The sequence below is a fragment of the Scylla paramamosain genome, chromosome 33 (genome assembly GCF_035594125.1).
Source record: "Scylla paramamosain isolate STU-SP2022 chromosome 33, ASM3559412v1, whole genome shotgun sequence".
In the NCBI taxonomy this organism is placed as follows: domain Eukaryota; kingdom Metazoa; phylum Arthropoda; class Malacostraca; order Decapoda; family Portunidae; genus Scylla; species Scylla paramamosain.
This window is the reverse complement of record NC_087183.1, coordinates 2,640,001-2,665,000: the sequence shown is the minus strand read 5'-3', so window position 1 is coordinate 2,665,000 and position 25,000 is coordinate 2,640,001.

Sequence of the window (25,000 nt, the reverse complement as noted above, 5' to 3'; positions counted from 1 at the left end):
CAGCTCTGTCTGTCAACATCTACCTTTCCTTCTTGCTGGAAGTTTGCCTACATTCAACCTGTTCCTAAAAAGGGTGACCGTTCTAATCCCTCAAACTACCGTCCTATTGCTTTAATTTCCTGCCTATCTAAAGTTTTTGAATCTATCCTCAACAGGAAGATTCTTAAACATCTATCACTTCACAACCTTCTATCTGATCGCCAGTATGGGTTCCGTCAAGGCCGCTCTACCGGTGATCTTCTGGCTTTCCTTACTGAGTCTTGGTCATCCTCTTTTAGAGATTTTGGTGAAACTTTTGCTGTTACCTTGGACATATCAAAAGCTTTTGATAGAGTCTGGTACAAAGCTTTGATTTCCAAACTACCCTCCTACGGTTTCTATCCTTCTCTCTGTAACTTCATCTCAAGTTTCGTTTCTGACCGTTCTATTGCTGCTGTGGTAGACGGTCACTGTTCTTCTCCTAAATCTATTAACAGTGGTGTTCCTCAGGGTTCTGTCCTGTCACCCACTCTCTTCTTGATACCACCCTGCACTTTTCCACGTCTTTTTCATAGACGTCCAACCCTTGAGGAGGTAAACATATCAAGCAGGGAAGCCACAGAACGCTTGACTTCTGATTGGGGCAGAGCGAACTTGGTATTGTTTAATGCCTCAAAAACTCAATTCCTCCATCTATCAACTCGACACAATCTTCCAGACAACTATCCCCTCTTATTCAATGACACTCAACTGTCCCCATCTTCTACACTGAACATCCTCGGTCTGTCCTTTACTTATAATCTGAACTGGAAACTTCACATCTCATCTCTAGCTAAAACAGCTTCTATGAAGTTAGGTGTTCTGAGACGTCTCCGCCAGTTTTTCTCATCCCTCCAGCTGCTAACTCTGTAAAAGGGCCTTATCCGTCCATGTATGGAGTATGCGCCACATGTCTGGGGAGGTTCCACTCATACTGCTCTTCTAGACAGGGTGGAATCAAAAGCTTTTCGTCTCATCAACTCCTCTCCTCTAACCGACTGTCTTCAGCCTCTCTCTCACCGCAGCAATGTTGCATATCTAGCTGTCTTCTATCGCTATTTTCATGCTAACTGCTCTTCTGATCTTGCTAACTGCATGCCTCCCCTCCTTCTGCGGCCTCGCTGCACAAGACTTTCTTCTTTCTCTCATCCCTGTTCTCTCCACCTCTCTAACGCAAGAGTTAACCAGTATTCTCAATCATTCATCCCTTTCTCTGGTAAACTCTGGAACTCCCTGCCTGCTTCTGTATTTCCACCTTCCTATGACTTGAATTTCTTCAAGAGGGAGGTTTCAAGACACTTATTCATCAATTTTTGACCACTGCTGCTTTGACCCTTTTATGGGATTGGCATTTTAGTGGGCATTATTTTTTTTATTAGATTTTTGTTGCCCTTGGCCAGTGTCCTTCCTACATAAAACACACACACACACACACACACACACACACACACATATATATATATATATATATATATATATATATATATATATATATATATATATATATATATATATATATATATATATATATATATATATATATATATATATATATATATATATATTGATCCTGAGAAATTTGCTTACGTCATCTTTGTTATATCTCTTAAAGACATATGAGGCCCCTTCTTAACCCACGCCTCTCTAAGGAATGTAAAATCTAAAAGTTTCAGTCTCATTTCGTAAGCAATACTCTTTATCCCCTTATATTGTCTTATCCATTTTCCTTTGTACTGATTCTAATAGACCTATATTATTCCTGTATTATGAGGACCACAACTACATTACATAATTTAGATTAAGTCTGACCAGTAACAAATATAACTAATATTACTTCGGGTCTTCTAGTTTAAAGTCCTAAAAAAAAAAAAAACAGTCATCATACTGATTTTGTTTACTACTGGGTATCATCATACTCTGAACTATATTGTTGTGGTGCTTCACTTTTTACCCTTTGTCCCACCACTGAAAATGTCTATGAGATCAGTTTGACTCGTGAAGTGGCGAACAATGCACTATTTTCTTCCCCTTATAAATCTATAGTTCCAGAATCAGTTCTTCAACGCCGTTTCCGTGGATGTCATTTATTTATTTTTTTTTTTTCATTAAACCGCTCTCTTTTGATGCCATTTGTCCGAATGATATAACCTACCAACGGGTACAAAGTTATAATACTGTTCATGACGCTTATTATGTGAAATTTTCGAACTGTATGAAGAATTTACCAATAATATGTCCACTTCCCGATTATTTTCCATCACATGTACCTTAGCAGTCTTGCATGAGAGTCACCTGATGTTTTCACATTCTTACATATTATATAGTGAACTATCCACAGCAAAACCCATGTACATGCTAGTACATGGTGAGTTTTCACTCTAGCACCTGCTTGAAGAAAAAAAAAATACACTTAGAGCGCTTGATCTTTAACCCTGCGTGAGACATGTGAGAAAACGTCATTGAATTTTGAAAATGCATATCCATATTCTTGAAAAAGTCAAGAAAATAATCTAGATAAGTTAAAATATCGCCACTCAGCATGGCACGGGGGACTCGCGAGAATATAAGCACCTGAAAAAGAAAAAAAATGACACCAAGTTTAGGGAAGAAAGAAGCTATGTTCTAGCAGCTGTAAAATCAGGGAAAGGTAATACAAAGAACATTTCCTGCACTTATGAAAGGACGCTGATGGTGGGGCATGCGACAGACTGGTTTCTACTAAATTGGATTCGTGCCAGGATGAGCCATGTGGCTGTCCAGGCAAGGCTGTGTATGAGGAGTAATTAAATAATAAATGGATAAGAGTCAATGGAGAAAAGATAATTTGTACCATTGAGTTCAGGAGCTACCTCTGCTAAAAAAAAAGTTTTGAAAAGCACGTCAATTCAGGGACCGATAATGTTACTGATGAGTTATTGATGATGCTGCAAAAGACTGAGGAAAATAGCACTCGGTAATTAGAGTAGGGTACACTAAAGCTTCACCCAAATATGTGTACTTAGTAAGTTTAAGTGTGCCGTATTTCATATTAAGCCTTGCCTACACAAGCAGTATTTAATTCTTAGTTCTGCTCTCTTTGCGCACAACAGTTCTGAGAGAATAAGAATATATGTACCTTTGGGTATCGTTTTGAACGTACAACAACTATGCTGGATGAATGAAGCTCGACAATGAGGTGTGAACGTTCGGGGAGGATTAATCCTATAATCCTGAAAATTATGTATGGTCTTGACTTTGGCGGAATCGTGACACTTTAGAGGCACCCGAAGGAAAAGGAAGAAGAAAAGGAGGAGGAGGAGTTAGCCAATCTAGCCCTTCACTCAGTGCACAAAAAAAAGCTGTATGGTCCTCTTTTACTAAAAAGTAGCAACAGGACACAGGAAGTGCCAAGATCGCTGTTGCAGAGCAGCATTTTCCATTGGCTAAATAACGTTATGCCACGTGCAGGACTGATGGCTTCTTGCAGCTACCCCTGTATCTTATGTTCTTATGTTCTTATAATTATTATTTTCATTTCTAGCGTTAATGCATCATTCCTTCCAGTAGGTCTCCTTCAAGGCATCTCACGTCAAATCTGTCGCGAATAGCACTCCTGTCGATCTAATCTATATATTTAAACAATTCAGATTCATTTATGTTACTGAAAACATCTTTCCGCGGCGCATAATTCGTGATGCGGCGGACTTGGGCTTCTTAACACTCAGCCACCTTGATGCTTAAAGTTAGGCACAATGTTAAGCATGTCACGAGGTTAACATAAGCACGTTTGAAAAGTTAAGCAAGAAATTAAGCATAATTTCCTGCAGTCTTCTTCCTTACATGATAGGGTTTGTGGGCAGATGGAATTGCATCCTGTAGTTTCGTCAGTATATTTTCATACAGAGAATACAGAATGTGAATGCCTCTCGACTCGCCACTGTCTGTTGACCCCGACTAAAGATTCACTCAATAATTTATTCACACACGGACGAGTGACGCGCATCAATCAGTTACAAGTTCCTGGGGTTCGTGGGAACAGAGATAAAAAAAAGGAGAATGAAAAAAGTGACAGAAAAATTAACATGCGCCTGCATGATAATCCTAGCAGAGGAAAAGAAAGAGTTTGCAAGGGTTAAGATCACGTGCAATCGTGTCGATGTGTGTGCAGTCACTTGATAGAAGTGTGATATTTCACTGAGACAGTAGTAGTAGTACTAGTAGTAGTAGTAGCAGTAGTAGTAGTAGTAGTAGTACATAAACATATATATATATATATATATATATATATATATATATATATATATATATATATATATATATATATATATATATATATATATATATATATATATATATATATATATATATATATATATATATATATATATATATATATATATATATATATATATATATATATATATATATATATATATATATATATATATATATATATATATATATATATATGTATCATGTTTATGTACTACTACTACTACTACTACTACTACTACTACTACTAGTAGTAGTACTACTACTATTACTAGTAGTAGTATTACTACTACTATTTCAGTGAACTAGTAGTACTACTACTACTACTAGTAATACTACTACTACTATCTCAGTAGTACTACTACTACTATCTCAGTATATATATATATATATATATATATATATATATATATATATATATATATATATATATATATATATATATATATATATATATATATATATATATATATATATATATATATATATATATATATATATATATATATATATATATATATATATATATATATATATATATATATAATATTTATGTAGTATATAGTATGTAGCATTAATAACCTATATGGTGCAGCAGTAGTAGAGTAGTAGTATGGATAGTATTTTATCCTCATGGTATTAATTTTCTTTTTAGACTATCTGCTTGACAAATAATAAATATATAAATAGATAATAGGTAAATCAAGAGAGTAAAAAATAACATTTTAATTAAAGGTTTCAACTTACCTTCGAAAGGTCTAAATAGAGACAAGTACTCGGGCAACGGCTGTGGTTTCGACGACATGATGATTATGTCCTCATCAATATATACCCTGCAGAATTGAATAACTTCTGCTCTCTGTTGTGTCAAAGTGAGATCCATGGAAAAGTCAGCTTTTTCGTGTTGTAGAGTGCCAACGATACCTGTCCAGTTTCCTCCATCGCCTTCCAGTCCCCACAGGCCATCTTCTGGTTCTTTGACTTGGTATCTGTTTGAAACACCAACTGTGATTTACTTTGTTTATTTTATCCACATCCCCACATCAACAATATTCTAAATATACGTAGAGGTTTTTGCTGTTATTGCTAAATCAAAACATAATAAAATTTTTTTACATATTATACGGAGGCAGTAGACACCTAACCAAACGATAATTACTGCTAGTGAGGTCCGAAGCACCGGATCAGGGGTCTTGAGGACTTATCCATAACCCAGCTGTGACCCAACTTAACGTCACAGCCTGTCACAGCCTGTCCTCTAAAGACAACTCTCTTCCTTCACAAAAATCCACATGCACCTAATTATATGTATGCACACCTGGCACGACCACACTGTAAGTATTGAATTTCATCCATTTAATTTTCAGATAATCTCTTAATGCATATTACCCGAAAACACAGTTCATACCTAAATACCCCCAACCAAAACTTATAACGTGGAGAACTTGAGTATCGAGAACCACAGATGCGGTGAGGTATGGAGGTGTGTCGTGGCCAGAGAGCTAGCCGAGACACTGGTGTATGCAAGTACAGCGGTGTGGTGAGTATAGGTGTCCTCGCCCGGCCTGAGTGTCCACCGAATCGCGACGGGGCGGTCGAGCCACGGACGGAAGAGAGGCAGGCGGCCGTGAATGGAGTCATAGGGACGTGGTGAGGCACGACAGGGTGGTGGTGTGGCGCGGCACGTCAGGGTGGTCACGCCAGGAGCCAAGCTATGGCATGAGCCCGTGGTGAGGCTCAGTAGCGTGGTGAGGCACAAGGTCGTGGTGCTGTGTGAGGTTGATACCCAACGAATGCATGGCCTGATGCAAGAGCTCCGTCTGCCTCTATCCCCCGGCGGCTCCCTACATAACCATTGACTTGAATCCGCCTGCATGAGAGCGCATTACTGGTTCAAACTCTTATTGCCTCTCAAGACCCGCGTCACGACAATATATGGCTCACAACAATGTATGGTCAATGTATGACTCGTAGCCCCGAGCACAGGAACTAGAGCCTTCACTCAAAATAAAAAAAAAATTAAATATGAAGACTACTACTCGTACACCAGCTTCGGAGTCCCCGTCTGGGGAGGGACCACAAATGTCCGTAGATCGGACTGCTCTTCTGTTATCGACCTTAAGTGTCTTGACACCCTCCTCAACTATTTTCTTCATTGACTTCTGCAACATTCGCGGTATAAGGTCTAATTTTCAATCTGTAGAACACCACCTCTCCTCTATTAAACCTAATCTTTTCCTCTCCGAAGCACAGATGTCTGAGGCAACTGACAGTATCCCCTCCTCTGTTTCCCTTCTACTTCCTCTATCTTATTTTTCAGTTCAAAGCTGGATATCTATGTGCGCACGATATCTCGGAGATATGCACAATATACTTGCGCAACGACCTAACCTGCTCTCGTAACCACATTCTTGAATCTTCCAAGTTTTCCACCATTTGGCTACGACTACAGAGTCACTCTCAAACTATATATATCTGTGTTGTATACCTCTAAGCTAACTCTTCTGACTATAAGAAATTCTTTGACTACTTAAATTCCAAAGCAGAGCTCATTCTGACTCTCTTCCCTTTTGCGGAGATCTCCATTCTTGGAGACTTCAAAGTTTACCACCAGCTGTGGCTTTCCTCTCCTTCCTTTGACCATCCTGGTGAACTAGCGTTTAACTTTGGTATCCTCCACGACCTAGAGCAACTGGTGCAACACCCTACTCGTATTCCTGACCGTCTTGGAGATACGCCAACATTTTTGACCTTATCCTAACTTCTAGTCTTTATTTTTGTGTAGTTACCCCCTATCTTCTCCGTTGGGCTCCTCCAAGCACAATTTAATATCTGTATTTGTCCAGTCCTTCTTCAGGAGACCCCAAAGCAGAGGTGACTCTGGTGTTTTGCTTCTGCTAATGAGGGGGAATCTAGGGAAGCATTATGTTGATTTTCCTTGGAATGGCTACTGGTTCAGTGTCAAAAACTTGCCTCTGTGTCCTGAGCGCATAACAGAGGTGATAGTGACTGGCATGGAGGCGTATATTCCTCGCTCTTTTTCTTGACCTAAATCTTCCAAACCTTGGTTCAACACAGCTTGTTCTTATGCTATACATAATACAGAGGTGGCCCACAAAGGGTACTTGAGCCTTCTTCACCTAAATCTCATGCGCTTTATGTTTTTGCACAGAGCCATGCGAAGTCTGTTCTCCATCTATATAAAAAAAAGATTTCATTAATAGAAAATCTTTCAAGATCTAACTCCCTTCGTGACTTCTGACACCTAGCTAGAAATATTTCCAATAACTTTGCTTCTTCATATTTTCCTCCTTTATTTTAACATGATAGCATCATTGCCATCTCACCTATTTCTAAAGCTGAACTCTTCGTTCAAACCTTTGCTAAAAACACTACCTTCGATGATTCAGGGCTTCTTCGTTCCTCTCCTCTACTCTCTGACTACTTCATGCTACCTATTGAAATCCTTCGCAATGATGTTTTCCATGCTCTCACTGGCCTAAACCCTTGGAGGGATTATGGACCTGATGGTGTCCCTCCTACTACTGCCCAAAAAGCCTCGGCTTTATATGGGCTGCTTTGCTATTCAAAAATATATTTAATCTATGTTTTAACTCATGCAAAGTATAATAAAGTGTTTCAAGTGTTTCAAGTGTATTATTCTCCGAAACTGTCCCTCCGTGCTTGCATTTTGCCTAGTCGAACTCTTTCAACTCTGTCTATCAACATCTACCTTTCCCTCTTGTTGGAAGTTTGCCTACACTCAGCTTGTTCCTGAAAGGGGCGAAAGTTCTAATCCTTTAAACTACCGATCTATTGATTTAATTTCCTGCCTATCTAAAGTTTTTTTTTTTTTATCTACCCTCAAGAGGAGGATTCTGAAATATCTATCACTTTACGATCTTCTATCTGATCATCAGTACGGGCTCCGACAAGGCCGCTCTACCGCTAATCTTCTGGCTTTCCTTACTAAGTCATTATCATCCTCTTTTAGAGATTTTGTTGAAACTTTTGTTGTTACCTTAGACATACTAAAACCTTTTGATAGAGTCTGACACAAAGGTTTGATTTCCAAACAATCATCCTACTGCTTCTATCATTCTCTTTGTAACTTCATCTTAAGTTTCCTTTCTATTGCTGTTGTGGTAGACGATCAGTTTTTTTTTTTTTTTTCTTCTCTTAGATCTATTAACTATAGTGTTTTTTTCAATGTTCTGTCCTGTCACCCACTCTCTTCTTATTATTCATCAGTGATCTTCTCAACCAAACTTCTACGCTGATAATATCACTCTGCACTTTTCTACGTCTTTTCTTCGACGTTCAGACAACTATCCCCTCTTCTTCAATGACACTCAAGTGCCCTCCTCTTCTACAATGAACATCTTCGGTCTGTCCTTTGCTTATAATCTAAACTGGAAACTTCTCTAGTTAAAACAGCCTCTATGAAGTTAGGCGTTTTGGCTCGTCTCCACCAGTTTTTCTCACCCCCCTCCCACCCGTCCCAAGTTGCTAACTCTGTACAGGAGCCTTATCCGTCCATGTATGGTATATGCTTAACATGTATGAAGTGGTTCCACTCATACCGCTCTTTTAGACAGGGTGGAATCAAAGCTTTTCTTCTTATAAACTCTTCAGCCTCTTTCTCATCGCCACAATGTTGCATTTCTTATTATCTTCTACCGCTATTTTCATGCCAACTGCTCTTCTGCTGCATGCCTCCCCTCCTCCCGCGGATTCGCTGCACAAGACCTTTTTTTCTCTCACCCTTAGTCTTTCGGCCTCTATAATGCAAGAGTTAACCAGTATTCTCAATTATTCATCCTTTTCTTTGGTGACCTATGGAACTCCCTGACTCTTTCTGTGTTTCTACCTTCCTATGACTTGCAATCTTTCAAGAGGGAGCTTTCAAGACGCTTATACTGTATTTTTGATAAATGCTTAAAATTTAAAAGAAAAAAAAAAACTTTTGCTTATTATGACACCCTGTCTTCTTCGATGGGCTACTCGAATCACTTCATATTTGTATCTTGCCCTATCGCTCCTGTCCCTCCTCAAGATCCTCAAAAGCGGAAATACCTCTGACGTTTTTCCTCTGATAACTGGGGGAACCTGCTTCAGTGTCAGGGAGATGTCTCTGTGTGCTGAGCGTATAACAGAGGTGATAGTGTTTGACATGGAGGTGTACATTCCTTACTATTTCTCTCGATCTAAATCTTCTAAACCTTGGTTTAACACAGCCTGTTCTCGTGCCATATATGAGAGACGTGTCCCACAAAAGGTTCAAGTAGCCTTTCATCACCTAAATCTGATTATGTACCTTATATCTATATCCTGGAATCATACCAAGTCTGTTCTCCACCAAGCGAAAAACTCTTTCATTAATGGAAAGTGTCAAAGTATTTCAAGATCTAACAGCCCTCTTGTTTTCTAGCACCTAGCCAAAAAGATCTCCGATAGGTTTAGTTCTTTCCTTTCTTTATTAAACCTGATGGCATCACTGCCATTTCATCTAAAGTCGAATTTTTCGCTCAAAACTTGTACTAAAAACTCTAGTTTGTACTATCCAGGGATTGTTGCTCCCTTTCTTCAATCCCCGACTACTTCATGCTATCCATTAAGGCCTTTCCTCGTGATGATTCCCATGCTTTAGTAAGGCTTAACCCTCGGAAGGCTTATGGAACTGAAAGAATTCCCCCATATTTTTTTCTCTAAACTGTGTCTCGGTACTTACACTTTGGTTAGTCAAAATCTTCTAACTCTTTGAACATCTGCCTATCCTTTTTGCTGAAAGTTTGCCTACATCCATCCTATTCCTAAAAAGGGTTACAGGTCTAATTCTTCAAACAACCGTTTCATTGCTTTAATTTATTGCCTTTTTATTTATTTACTGATTTTTTTTTTATTAATTATTCTCGACATGAATATTTTTAAACACCCATCACTTCAAAACCATATAATCTGGTCGCCAGTGTGAGTTCACTTGAGGCCGCTCTACTGTAATCTTCTGGCTTTCCAAGCTCAGTTTTGCTCATCGTTTTAGTGATTTTGGTGAAATTTTCGTTGTTGCCTTAGACATATTACAAGATTTTTTGTAGTTTTTGGCACATAGCTTTCATTTCAAAACTACCGTCCTACGTACTCTGTCCTTCCCTCTATAGCTTCATCTCAAGTTTCCTTTTTGACCCTTCTATTTCTGCTGCGTTAGACGGTGACTGTTCTGCTCCAAAGTCTATTAACAGAAGTGTTCCTCAGTGTTCTGTCCAGTCACATTCTCTCTTCTTATTATTTATCAATGACCTTTTAAACCAAACTTGGTGTCCTGTCAACTTCCATGTTGATAATACTACCCTTCACTTTTCCACATATTTTCATGGACGTCGAGCCCTTCAAGAAGAAACAGTATTATGCGCAGTGAGTTATAATGATAGCGAAAAGTAGAAATAATCAGAAGAAAGAAAGAAAAAAAAAAGAAAAAAAAAAACATATATATATATATATATATATATATATATATATATATATATATATATATATATATATATATATATATATATATATATATATATATATATATATATATATATTATTTTTTTTTTAGCAGGAGGGTCACTGGAAAAGGGTAACAAAAGAAATTAAATAAGGAAAGGGTCCAAAGCTGTAGTCAAAAAAAAAATGAAGGATAAGTGTCTTTAAACCTCCCTATTCAAGGAATTCAAGTCATGGGAAGTGGAAATACAGAAGGAGGCAGAGTTCCAGAGTTTACCAGAGAAAGGGATGAATGACTGAGAATACTGGTTAACTCTTGCATTAGAGAGGTCGACAGAATAGGGGTGAGAGAAAGAAGAAGGTCTTGTGCAGCGAGGCCACGAGAGGAGGGGAGGCATGCAATTAGCAAGATCAGTAGAGCAGTTAGCATAAAAATAGCGGTAGAAGACATCTAGAGATGCAGCATTGCAGCGATGAGAGAGAGGCTGAAGACAGTCAGTTAGAGGAGAGGAGTTGATGAGACGAAAGGCTTTTGATTCCACCCTGTCTAGACCGGTATGAGTGGAACGCCCCCAGACATGTGAAGCATACTCCATACATGGACGGATAAGGCCCTTGTACAGAGTTAGCACCTGGAGGGATGAAAAAAACTGGCGTAGATGTGTCAGAACACCTAACTTCATAGAAGCTGTTTTAGCTAGATATGAGATGTGAAGTTTCCAGTTCAGATTATAAGTAAAGGACTGACCGAGGATGTTGAGTGTCATTTAAGAAGAGGGGATAGTTATCTGGAAGGTTGTGTTGAGTTGACAGATGAAGGAATTGAGTTTTTTGAGGCAATGAATAATACCAAGTTTCCTCTACCCCAATCAAAATTTTAGAAAGATCAGAAGTCAGGCGTTCTGTGGCTTCCCTGCGTGAAATGTTTGGATTGGATGTCTATGAAAAGACGTGGAAAAGTGCAGGGTGATATCATCAGCGTAGGAGTGGATAGGACAAGAAGTTTGGTTTAGAAGGTCATTGATGAATAATAAGAGAGTGGGTGACAGGACAGAACCCTGAGGAACACCACTGTTAATAGGTTTAGGAGAAGAACGGTGACCGTCTACCACAGCTGCAATAGAACGGCCAGAAACGAAACTTGAGATGAAGTTACAGAGAGAAGGATAGAAACCGTAGGAGGGTAGTTTTGAAATCAAAGCTTTGTGCAAGACTCTATCAAAAGCTTTTGATATGTCCAAGGTAACAGCAAAAGTTTCACCAAAATCTCTAAAAGAGGATGACCAAGACTCAGTAAGGAAAGCTAGAAGATCACCAGTAGAGTGGCTTTGACGGAACCCATACTGTCGATCAGATAGAAGGTTGTGCAGTGATAGATGTTTAAGAATCTTCCTGTTGAGGATAGACTCAAAAACTTTAGATAGGCAGGAAATTAAAGCAATAGGGCGGTAGTTTGGGTCATTAGAACGGTCACCCTTTTTAGGAACAGGCTCAATGTAGGCAAACTTCCAGCAAGAAGGAAAGATAGATGTTGACAGACAGAGCTGAAAGAGTTTGAGTAGGCAAGGTGCCTCCATGCTAGACACTGTCACTTCTGTTATGGCACACAAAGACGGGTCTCTGACACGAAAGCAGTAGTCATAGAAGTTAATGAAGAAAAAGTTGAAGGGAGTGTCAAGACACTTAGGATAGTTATCAGAAGAGCAGCCCGATAGTAGTTTGAGACACAAAGGTTTCAGTGAGGTCACAGCTGGGTTTAATGATAAGTTCACAGCACCCCCTGATCCAGTGCTTTAGACATCACTGGGAGTAATTATCGTTTTTGCAGGTACCTACTGCCTCCACCTCATAATACACACATATATATATATATATATATATATATATATATATATATATATATATATATATATATATATATATATATATATATATATATATATATATATATATATATATATATAGTTACGATCCAAATATCAGTCTCTTAGCCGTGTATTAGGTACAAATACGAGTAAACATCACTGGACGAACAATATTCTATGTATCGTCTCGCGGCGAAAGGCGCCATTCCACCCGATTACTCATAGTATAGTACATATCATTACATGCAATGTTGGTCATGATTTTCCCGAACACCATTGCTCATATCTTCTTTCTCCACATCACTATCGGCGTTTCACATCAGCTGGATATATTCTGCACATACACACGCACGCACATGCACACACACCGCGGGGCAACCGTGGCAGCCACTCTTGAATGATATTATGCAGAGCAGGAGAGAAAGATGGGCATCACATTGTTATGTCTGGCTTCATCAAGCTACCCGATGATAAATTTAAAAACTGAACCTATTATCGACTTAAAAGAAAAAAAATGTTGCATCTCTAGAGCATAAATTGATTACAGTTAACTGCGTAAAATATGAAAAAAATTAAATAAATAAATAAATATATCAAAGTGAGTCAACATTTTTTTTCCCATTTCTTCAACTCCCTATTGTTCCTGTAATGTTGCTGGCATTGAATTAGCAGTCACTGTCTCAGAATCAGCACATTTCGTTATTTTATTTGCATATGACACATAACAATACAAAAATATGCAGGTGCTGATGACTGATAATAACGTAAAGCTTGGCCGTGTAACAAGGGAGTGCAGGAAGACAAGAAGAGCAATGATTTTCTTTGAACTGGTAATTCAGCCATGTTCTTGATTAGCAGCAATGTCTCCTCAACACCACAGTAGGCTTAGTTTTCCTAAATATCATCATGGAAGCTTGTTATAGTCTACTGAAGGGAGCGGTGCCTTCACCTTTCAAGGTGGAAGCGTGGGGTTGTACTCTGAATTTTTTTAGTAACACACACACACACACACACACACACACACACACACACACACACACAGTTATTATTATTATTATTATTATTATTATTATTATTATTATTATTATTATTATTATTATTATTTCAATAATGATGAGAAATGTATATATATATATATATATATATATATATATATATATATATAGAGAGAGAGAGAGAGAGAGAGAGAGAGAGAGAGAGAGAGAGAGAGAGAGAGAGAGAGAGAGAGAGAGAGAGAGAGAGAGAGAGAGAGAGAGAGAGAGAGAGAGAGAGAGAGAGAGAGAGAGAGAGAGAGCATTATAAACACTCATGTAGATGTTATGGATACCACTGTGGGTTTGCAATGGATGAATATATGCTTGCTTAGCTAAGCGAGTTTTAGCCACATTGAAAAAAGTGTTACCAGAATCTTTGCCGGGGACACAACGTACACGTATCACACAAAAAACTTTCCACAAGCTGCGCGCTTTTGAAAGTGGTTTCATTTAGTAGTGGAATTTTAATACAAAACAGGCAACAGCAAAATTATAGTTCAAAATATTTATTACTGATTGTTAGAAAACAACTGTAATTCATTTGAGATGATCAAGCCAATGATTGCTTCTATAACTATGCAGAATCTGTTGTGATTTGAATCCACTTAGATATCAAAATAAATTTTTAAATTGATGTTTGTTGTAAGTCCAATTTTTTTTTATTCTTTTTTTTATTCCATATTCTCTCTCTCTCTCTCTCTCTCTCTCTCTCTCTCTCTCTCTCTCTCTCTCTCTCTCTCTCTCTCTCTCTCTCTCTCTCTCTCGCTCGCTCGCTCGCTCGCTCGCTCTCTCTCTCTCTCTCTCTCTCTCTCTCTCTCTCTCTCTCTCTCTCTCTCTCTCTCTCTCTCTCTCTCTCTCTCTCTCTCTCTCTCTCTCTCTCTCTCTCTCTCTCTCTATATATATATATATATATATATATATATATATATATATATATATATATATATATATATATATATATATATATATATATATATATATATATATATATATTTTTTTTTTTTTCTCCAGACTTCATATATTTACTTATAACTGTATTAAGAAAGCAAACCTTAGTTTTACAGAAACAAATTATCGTAATGTCTGGCTACAATAAGCTAGACAACGTCATTTCTGAGCAGCTCTAGTTGAAGCTGCCATAATTACAATGAGGGGAATGGGAACTGTTTGCAGATGGATGTAGGGATGGCAGGCTCGATTCCTCATCTAATGTAGAATCCAATCATCTCATGTGTTTCCCTAGGTGTAATCCTGCACCCAGTAGTTCTGTCAGTCAGTGTCAGCGAGGGCACGAACATTAGTTTTACATACAAAGAAATGAGTAACAAACACATGTACAGTATTTTTCTAACTGGGAATTCCATCCCCTGATTAGCAAAGAGCAGTGAGAACAGGCCACTGTAACAAGAAAGCTCAGTGAGCTTCCAGTGATTCACCACTTACTCAAAGTCAGATAACTGCGAGTATATTACAGAATTTTCCTATTTGAGCAGCCTTCTCAGTGGAAACTGAACATCAACACAAAGTTGTTGTTTTTTTATGTAGGAAGGACACTGGCCAAGGGCAACAAAAATCTAATAAAAAAAATGCCCACTGAAATGCCAGTCCCATAAAAGGGTCAAAGCAGTGGTCAAAAATTGGTGGATAAGTGTCTTGAAACCTCCCTCTTGAAGGAATTCAAGTCGTAGGAAGGTGGAAATACAGAAGCAGGCAGGGAGTTCCAGAGTTTACCAGAGAAAGGGATGAATGATTGAGAATACTGGTTAACTCTTCCGTTAGAGAGGTGGACAGAATAGGGATGAGAGAAAGAAGAATGTCTTGTGCAGCGAGGCCGCAGAAGGCGGGGAGGCATGCAGTTAGCAAGATCAGAAGAGCAGTTAGCATGAAAATAGCGGTAGAAGACAGCTAGATATGCAACATTGCGACGGTGAGAGAGAGGCTGAAGACAGTCAGTTAGAGAAGAGGAGTTGATGAGACGAAAAGCTTTTCATTCCACCTTGTCTAGAAGAGCAGTATGAGTGGAACCCCCCCAGACATGTGAAGCATACTCCATACATGGACGGATAAGGCCCTTGTACAGAGTTAGCAGCTGGGGGGGTGAGAAAAACTGGCGGAGACGTCTCAGAACATCTAACTTCATAGAAGCTGTTTTAGCTTGAGATGAGATGTGAAGTTTCCAGTTCATATTATAAGTAAAGGACAGACCGAGGATGTTCAATGTAGAAGAGGGGGACAGTTGAGTGTCATTGAAGAAGAGGGGATAGTTGTCTGGAAGGTTGTGTCGAGAGTTGATAGATGGAGGAATCGAGTTTTTGAGGCATTGAACAATACCAAGTTTGCTCTGCCCCAATCAGAAATTTTAGAAAGATCAGAAGTCAGGCGTTCTGTGGCTTCCCTGCGTGATATGTTTACCTCCTGAAGGGTTGGACGTCTATGAAAAGACGTGGAAAAGTGCAGGGTGGTATCATCAGCGTAGGAGTGGATAGGACAAGAAGTTTGGTTTAGAAAATCATTAATGAATAATAAGAAGAGAGTGGGTGACAGGACAGAACCCTGAGGAACACCACTGTTAACAGATTTAGGAGAAGAACAGTGACCGTTTACCACAGCAGCAATAGAACGGTCAGAAAGGAAACTTGAGATTAAGTTACAGAGAGAAGGATAGAAACCGTAGGAGGGTAGTTTGGAAATCAAAGCTTTGTGCCAGACTCTATCAAAGGCTTTTGATATGTCCAAGGCAACAGCAAAAGTTTCACCAAAATCTCTAAAAGAGGATGACCAAGACTCAGTGAGGAAAGCCAGAAGATCACCAGTAGAGCGGCCTTGACGGAACCCATACTGGCGATCAGATAGAAGGTTGTGAAGTGATAGATGTTTAAGAATCTTCCTGTTGAGGATAGATTCAAAAACTTTAGATAAGCAGGAAATTAAAGCAATAAGACGGTAGTTTGAGGGATTAGAGCGGTCACCCTTTTTAGGAACAGGTTGAATGTAGGCAAACTTCCAGCAAGAAGGAAAGGTAGATGTTGATAGACAGAGCTGAAAGAGTTTGACTAGGCAAGGTGCAAGCACGGAGGCACAGTTTCGGAGAACAATAGGAGGGACCCCATCAGGTCCATAAGCCTTCCGAGGGTTTAGGCCAGCGAGGGCATGGAAAACATCATTGCGAAGAATTTTGATAGGTGGCATGAAGTAGTCAGAGGGTGGAGGAAAGGGAGGAACAAGCCCAGAATCGTCCAAGGTAGAGTTTTTAGCAAAGGTTTGAGCAAAGAGTTCAGCTTTAGAAATAGATGTGATAGCAGTGGTGCCATCTGGTTGAAGTAGAGGAGGGAAAGAAGAAGAAGCAAAGTTAATGGAGATATTTTTGGCTAGATGCCAGAAATCACGAGGGGAGTTAGATCTTGAAAGTTACTAGTAGTGTTAGATGGAATTCAGAAACTCTACTGTATGGGGACAAGTTCACCCTACATACCACAGGCTTTTCTCACCAAATAAAACTATAATAAAACCTTTGGAATTATTACACATTTATATATATATATATATATATATACGAGGTGTGTCATTAAAGTTCCAGGACTGGTGCCACACAAGTTTTATTTCACATCCAGGCTACAAACTATAGGTTATCTCCTTCGAAGTAATCCCCCTGGCACCGCATGCACTTGTCCATCCTTCTCTGCCAGGCTTGCATGCACTGCTGGAAGGATTCTTGCGGGATGCTCCTCAGCTCCGTCGTCACGGCCTTTTTGATGTCGTCCGCATCATCAAAACGGGTCCCCTTCATGACCTCCTTGAGCTTGGGGAAGAGGAAGAAGTCGCACGGAGCGAGGTCAGGTGAGTAGGGCGGTTGCTCCAGCACGGCGATGTTCTTCTTGGCCAAGAACTCTCTGATGCTCAGGGCATTGTGAGCAGGCGCATTGTCGTGGTGAAGCAGCCACGAGTTGCCCTGCCACAACTCCCGCCTCTTCTCGCGCACTGCACGAAGCAGACGCCGCAGTACTTCTTTGTACACATGTTGGTTGACTGTCTGGCCCTGTGGCAAGAACTCGCAGTGGACGATGCCCCTCACATCGAAGAAAGCGATCAACATGACCTTGAAGCTGGACCTGGACTGCCTTGCTTTCTTCGGCCGTGGCGACGCCGGACTCTTCCATTGAAGGCTCTGGCGTTTGGTCTCCGGGTCGTACTCAAATACCCAGGACTCATCGCCGGTGATGACTCTCCTGAGCAAGTCTGGTTCAGTTTCCAGACGCTCGAGGATGTCCTGACACACCTGCATGCGTCGTCCCTTCTGGTCATCGTTCAGGAGTCTCGGCACCATCTTCGCACAGACTTTCCGCATGCCCAGATCTTCAGTGATAATCTTCCACACGCTGTTGTGGTTCATGCCAAGCTCATCTGCGATCTTTCGAACAGTCAACCGACGATCGTCACGCACCATCTGCTTGACACGCTCAACATTGGCCTCATTCCTGCTCGTTGAGGGTCTTCCACTCCTGGGGTCATCTTCCACGTCCTCCCGGCCCTCTTTGAACCTCTTGCACCACTCAAAAACACGTGAGCGTGACATTGTCTCATCCCCGTACACTTTTTGCAGCATACCCAGTGCTTCTGACGGCGTTTTCCCCAACTGCACCAAAAACTTCAAGTTTGTTCGCTGTTCAGCGCTCATTGTTAAACGACCTGCAACAGAGGACATGATTTTAAAAGCACGTAAGAAAAAGATTAGTGACTGTAGAGGGTTGGGAGCGCAGTTGTATACTCCAGAAGGATTACTTTGAAGGGGAAATATGGTGGTTTGTGGCTTGGGTTTGAAATTCATCTTTTAGGACACCAGTCCTGGAACTTTAATGACACACCTCGTATATATATATATATATATATATATATATATATATATATATATATATATATATATATATATATATATATATATATATATATATATATATATATATATATATATATATATATATATATGTATATATCATTGCAGGCTAATAGCCTTTCGTCAGCAGATAAATCTATAAGTATACTTTTACTAAAGTGATGTATACCTATGTAATATTGCAGGCTAACAGCCTCTGTCTGGAAATAAATCTGTAACCTTTACATAAACTGCATAATATATCCATATAGCATTGCTAGCTAATAGCCTGTGTCAGCAAAGAAAAGTATAATAGATATACATTTACATAAACTATATGTACATTATATGCATAAAGCGTTGCAGGCCAATAGCCTCTGTCAGCAAATAAAAGTAATAAATAAAACATTTACACTACCTATATTGTATATCTGTATAACAATGAAGGCTAACAAGCTTTGTCTGCAAATAATGCTAGGACACTGTATAAAAATTTATTCTCTGATTTATTATGTCAGTTCCTCCATAGCAAATTCATGCAATTTATGTATGGCCGGTTTTCTTGCACCAGCATCCTTGGTAATTCCTAATATTATAGAGGGATCTGTACAATACAATGAAACAATATTTCTTTTTCTTACCATTACTTTTCGTGGGTACTACATGATAATTCAGTAATTCCCTTAATATTTTTAGTCCGGTACACCTGATATGACTTCTTCCCTTCCAGTGACTGCCTTTATCTCTGGTGGTATGAGTTTTCTCATGCAATCTACATTCCACTAAGGTCTACAAATTTTTGTATCTGACTTACAAGAACCATCACTGTTGGAAGTGAGCCACGAATGTAGTGGGGTCCAGGCTCTCCGGATGTTTACCTGAGTATATTATTGTCCTGAGAGTGAATGGAATTCTTACCGCGTTCACAAATTTATACAATAGGCCATATCGTTCAGGTTTGCTCTTATTATACTGCCTGAAACCTATTCGAATTCTACAAGAATATAAGGTTTCATCAATGGTCATAAAGTCACCTGGCTCCAACATTGAACAGGTGTGGTGACTAAAATTTTGACATCTCTGATGTCTGGTATTAACGTTGTCGAAAGTTAGGCTTGCATGTAAAAATGCATATCTATTCACAGACATTGATGCAGCAAATATAGAGTGACCAAACTTTTCCCTGAAAGGTGTTTTATATTTGTTGTGGCCTAATAAACTACGTGCATACAGCAAACCAAAAATAAAGTAATAATAATAGTAATAATAATAATAATAATAATAATAATAATAATAATAATAATAATAATAATAATAATAATAACAAATAAATAAATAAATAAATAAATAAATAAATAATTTCAGTGCAATATGCTACCCTGATGTGTGATGGGAGTTTACCATTATTTGAAGGTCTCAGAGAAATTTCTGCAATTATACCTTCAATTTACTGACTAATATGGTGCACAATATTGGAGATCATATCAGGTATTATGAACAAGTCATATGTCATTTCATCTGAATTTACTGACCTCGCATCTCTATACAAGTAGTCAATTGATTAACTGACCTTTTTGTTACTAATGTCTTGCTATTTTTCCGTAGGAGCTACTCTTCATAATAATTATGAAGAGAGGCTCCTACAGAGAAATAATAAGACCTTAGCAGGAAATAAGTTTTTTATTTCACTGATCAGTTGTTTAGATGAAAGTAAATATGATAATTATGTATTACCAGGCGAGCTACGAGAATACAAAATCTCAGATGTAGAGAAATCCAGAACATGGGCCAATAGTATGGGAGTAGACCAACTGTGAACATATCCAGTGTTGCAGAATGTTTGAGTAGAGATGCGAGGCTCAAAAGAAATATCATGGGACTTGTTCATAACATCTGATATGATTTCCAATATTGCACACCATACGGATCAAGAAATTGAAGGTATAATTGCAGAAATTTCTCTGAGGCCTTCATATTAATAAGAAAGTTGAAGGTATGATTATTAGTATCTTGGTATTCCTCCGTAGGAGCCATTCTTCATAATCTATGTCATCGTCCACTTCCTTGTCACTTTCAAATTCCACGGCAAGACCAGCTTTGTCACTTATCATATCTACCAAACCTTCGTCAAGATCTCCTATAAAGCCAGAGGTTGTGTCTGCAGAGTCCATTGTAAGCACTGAGCAATCATAAACCCATTACGTGCACCTAGTCACATAAGCTGATAAGCTCTCGTCTGCACGCTGCAGTGCATATTTACCTAAAGTTGCAAGGTTTTCATTTCGCGAAGGGGAGCTAACAAGCCACCACGGCCCTCCCGCACCCACTGCAGTGACATCATGAGGGGCTAACTCCTGACTGGCCGCTGTCTGCCTTCCCCCATCTCTCTCTCTCTCTCTCTCTCTCTCTCTCTCTCTCTCTCTCTCTCTCTCTCTCTCTCAGTCATCGTAATCCTACTTTTGTTTGTGACAATGATCTTCCTTCGTCTCTCTCTCTCTCTCTCTCTCTCTCTCTCTCTCTCTCTCTCTCTCTCTCTCTCTCTCTCTCTCTCTCTCTTTCTCTCTCTCTCTCTCTCTCTGAGTTATCGTAATCCTATTATTGTCTATTACAATGATCTTTCTTCCTTCGTTCATCTCTCTCTCTCTCTCTCTCTCTCTCTCTCTCTCTCTCTCTCTCTCTCTCTCTCTCTTACTCTCCCTCTGAGTCATGTAATCCTGCTATTGTCATTTACAAGGCTCTTTCTTCCTTCGTCTCTCTCTCTCTCTCTCTCTCTCTCTCTCTCTCTCTCTCTCTCTCTCTCTCTCTCTCTCTCTCTCTCTCTCTCTCTCTCTGAGTCATCGTAATCCTGTTATTGTCTGTTACAATGATCCTTCTTCCTTCGTTCCTCTCTCTCCGTGTCTCACCTTTATCTTCTAATTTCATGGTTAGCATGTATACAGAGCTTCGGTGATGAACTTGGCAATCACGATCTTCAACTCAATGTTCAGTGAAACATTTGATGTGGGTGGGGGTGGCTGCGTAGGTTGTGAAAGTTGCCATGGCAATTTCCACCTGAAATCGCTTCCATTGTAGCCACTCACTCACCCAATCTTTCAGATCATAGTAACAGACAATAGTGGGATTACCATGTCTCAGAGAGAGAGAGAGAGAGAGAGAGAGAGAGAGAGAGAGAGAGAGAACCTTAGTACCTTTCGAAAATATCATGCCTTTCGTCTATGAAATGTTCCATATAACCACCTTGCACATCAGTTGAAATTACCGTGATTTTTGGTAGACTTTTTAATTTCACGTACCGTGTCATTGAAGCAAGCTATTAGATTTACTTAACAATCACATTAGGTCTTTATAGTTTTATCGTGAGATTATGCAAGAGAGAAAACAGAACACACACACACACACACAAATACTGATCACACTGGCTGATCGTACGACACGAACTCTGTTATCCCTCACTTATGAGTCATATCTTCTTATATTTTTACGTGAAATACTGCAGGAAAGAGAATAATAAATACACTAAATTCATATACCAAACCACACAAAAAAAATAAATAAAGAAAGAAATAAAGAAAATAAAAATAAAAATAAATAAATAAACATAAATAAATATATAAATAAAAATGAAAAATAAAAAATACACAGGGGAACTTTATCATTCGGCTGGCAAGAAGGTGGCCATCGGCAGTGACCTCATTGATCACTGATTTTCGTCTGTTGTCATATTGCTTCGCGAGCGACCGAAAGAAAAGTAAACAATATCATAGATTTGACCGATATTTTTTTTGCAAATTTTTTTTTTACATGGTCATTCCTTATCAAATGTTGAATGACATAGTAAGAACAATTCCCTAAAACTCTTGTTTATAATTTTGTTTTATTTTGGAAAAATCAGCTAGGGTGGGTCGTTTTCGAACCGTGCTGCAGAATATAGGGTTAAACAGCTGCTACTCACTTTCATGCTAGCTTCGCATAGGATATACCCTGTAGCGTAGTGCAGGGGAAAAATAGCAGAGTCCGGATCAGTCGTAGATCGTACACAGCTATTGCCTCATAGGTAGCCGCCCCTGCCTTGCACGCAGAGGAAATATATAATTCTAGACTTATATAACAACTCTTGGAAAGGATTGAAACAGACACGTGCTAGGGACAAACGGCCAAAACTGATGCCACACAATAAGGTTTTAATATTTTGGGAGCATACCACCCACAAAAACATCCACCCCAGTGTTCTCCAGAATATTGCAGCACTCAGATCCGAACACAGCTCATCTCATATCTCTCATAAGTGGACCTCGTCTCCTAAAAATTGGCGTGTTCGGAGAGAAAAGAGATGCTGAACACGAACTGTACACTAAACAATAAAATATTCTCTGACAACAAAAATGCACACAAGACACCAACAAAAGCTAGTTAGATTTAAGTAAAAATAAACACTAGACACAGGAGGCGGCTCGACTCACTCAGAGGAAAGAGCGAAACAAAACAAACGAAGGACGTCAGAAAAAAAAAAAAGTACACATAGACTCTGAGTGGTGGTCGTCTCTAATAACTAAGTCGGGTGTCCACGGCAGTCTTGCAGACCTCCGTAAATGGCTTCATTAAACTTGTCACTTTAAGGTCTAGAAATAATACACAGCCCCTTTATAATTACTTGTAAAATAAAAAAAAAAAAAGATTAAAAAGTTACTCACATGACCACCTCTTACAACAACAGAACACCCGTCCCCGTCGAAATACAAACTGCCGACCTTCTAGGAAACAGCGAGACAAATCGCTCCCATGTTCTGGCTGGTCACGTGATAAGGTGAGGGAGGGTGGATAAAGACCAGTTCACACATTGGTGAATTTTGATTTTTCCGCTGCGACTCTGCTGCGACTCCCTGAACGGCGACTGTGCTGCGAATGTGTTGCGACTTTTCATGCTTGCTGAACGTGCTGCGAACGCACTGCGAATGTGCTGCGAATGCGTTACAAACCCGCGACGAACGTGTTGCGACTGCTTTGCGACACCAACGCGAATCCGCTGCGACTACGAAGAACACGGAGACTACGGAGACCAAGAATGACCTGGCTTTGAATGTGGGCATACACACACACACACACACACACACACACACACACACACACACACACACACACACACACACACACACACACACACACACACACACACACATATATATATATATATATATATATATATATATATATATATATATATATATATATATATATATATATATATATATATATATATATATATATATATATATACACCTTCCTATGACTCGAATTCCCTCAAGAGGGAGGTTTCAAGACACTTATCCATCAATTTTTGTCCACTGCTTTGACCCTTTTATGGGACCGGCATTTCAGTGGGGAATTTTTTTTTTTTATTGGATTTTTTGTTGCCCTTGGCCAGTGTCCCTCCTACATAAAACACACACACACACACACACACTATTACTACTACTACTTCTACTGCTACTGGTATTGCTACTATAGTCCGTTCACTTAAGTTAGATTCCTGGCGCCTAGGCGGGTTAGTAAGCCCGCAGCTGACTGGCTGCACTCACGTCTTGGCTAGTACTCACGTCAAGCCATATTTTGCATGCTCGAGTGAGAAATGTTTCAGTTTTGATTGACACCATCAGAATCAGCAGTGACAGTACACTCAAGATGTATTGTAAAAACTTGTCAAAAAAAGGAAAATGGTACTACGACGAGTTGAACTGTGATGTTAAAAAAAAAAGTAATAAATAAATAAAACGTTTATAACATGTTTTTTACTTATGCTCACTATTTTAACGATTTATTGAATGCTGAATTATATCATCACATTACGTAGAAAAAAAAGAAAAAAAAGTTCATTTTAGGTAGAGATGAGATATGAAGTTTGCAGTTTACATTATAAGATAAGGACAGACCGACGAAATTCCAGTGTAAAAGAGGAGATCAGTTGAGAGTCACTGAAGAAGAGGGGATAGCTGTCTGGAAGGTTGCGTCGAGTTGATAGAAGGAAGAATTGTGTTTTTGAGGCATTGAACAATACCAAGTTTGCTCTGCCCCAGTCAGAAATTGTAGAGAGATCAGAAGTCAGACGTTCTGTGACTTCCCTGGATGAAATGTTTACTTCCTGAAGGGTTGGACGTCTATGAAAAGACGTGGAAGAGTGTAGGGTGGCATCATCAGCGTAGGAGTGGATAGGACAAGAAGTTTGGTTTACAAGATCATTGATAAATAATAGGAAGAGAGTAGGTAACAGAACAAAATCCTGACGAACATCACTGTTAATGAATTTAGGAGAAGAACAGTGACCTTCTACCACAGCAGCAATAGAAAGGTCAGAAAGGAAACTTGAGATGAAATTACAAAGATAAGGATAGAAGAATAATCAAGACTCAGTAAGGAAAGCCAGAAGATCACCAGTAGAGTGGCCTTGAAGGAACCCATATTGGAGATTAGATAGAAGGTTG